General features: G+C 39.7%; 1 non-coding gene across 1 annotated transcript; it reads left to right on the forward strand.

Moving 5' to 3' along the window:
• The first annotated feature begins 378 nt into the window (after window positions 1–378).
• On the forward strand, window positions 379–520 carry LOC119818130. The gene has a single exon (XR_005286039.1). It is a non-coding gene; the product is annotated as a small nucleolar RNA SNORA67 (small nucleolar RNA).
• The last annotated feature ends 469 nt before the right edge of the window (window positions 521–989 follow it).

The raw sequence follows: 989 nt of genomic DNA on the forward strand, positions 1-989 counted from the left end.
AAAATGGCGACAGTTCGCCCTCCACGTGTATAAAACTGTCAAACAAGAAAATTTTAACTGAGATCTTGCCTCAAAAAAAAAGAAAGAAAGAAAAGAAAAGAAAAACTATCACAAAGAAAAATGGGCACCTATTTCACAATTAGCAACACAAATATATTCTTGCTTCTGCTGCTTTTGTACACTGTAAAGATTTGTCACTCATGTTGGTTTAATAAACCACTGATTGGCCAGCAGCCAGGCAGGAAGTATACGCAGGGTGATTAGACTGGAGAATTCTGGGAAGAGGAAAGGCAGAGACATGGTCACCAGCCAGATGCAGAGGAAGCTAAACATGGATAAGAATTATAGGTTAATTTAAGTAGCAAGAGCTAGTAAGTAGTCTAAGGTGAGTCTCTCTCGAAGGGGCTGACTAGTGCCCCTTTCAGGAACATAGCAATTTGGAAGCAAGTCTGGCATGCCTGAGGTCTCTGGAAAACAAGGGATGCTTTTTGCCTTTGCCTGCCTTTGACTGCTTACATGTTTTTTTTAAAAAAGAGTTAGTCAGTAATAAGCCTGAGCAGTAAACTAAACAGTGTGTAATTAATATGAGCCTCTATGTGTTTATTTGGGACTGGACAGCTGTGGGACGAGGTGGGACAGAAACTTCCATCTACAGGTTCTTTCTGGGTTGTTGTTTTTCCTAAAACAAACAAAGAACCTTTTCTAGTCAGTTTGCATGTATTTGTTATATTATTAGTAAAAAATAAACCTGTATGAAAATTCTTGAGCTGCCACTGAAGTAACTGATTATAAAAGGTCTTCTCTTGGATTTAAGAGGCAGATCTGTAATTTCTCTGTGTGTGCAAAGTCTGGCTGTCACAGTGACTGAAGCAGTGTGGTTTCTCACTTCGAATTCACCTTTTTATGATGTGATCTACCTCGGTGGGCAGCAATACTTAAGGGCTGGCAGGTGGATTTCCAAATACCAAAACAGGAGTAGAGAGAACTCT

The sequence above is a fragment of the Arvicola amphibius genome, chromosome 6 (genome assembly GCF_903992535.2).
Source record: "Arvicola amphibius chromosome 6, mArvAmp1.2, whole genome shotgun sequence".
In the NCBI taxonomy this organism is placed as follows: domain Eukaryota; kingdom Metazoa; phylum Chordata; class Mammalia; order Rodentia; family Cricetidae; genus Arvicola; species Arvicola amphibius.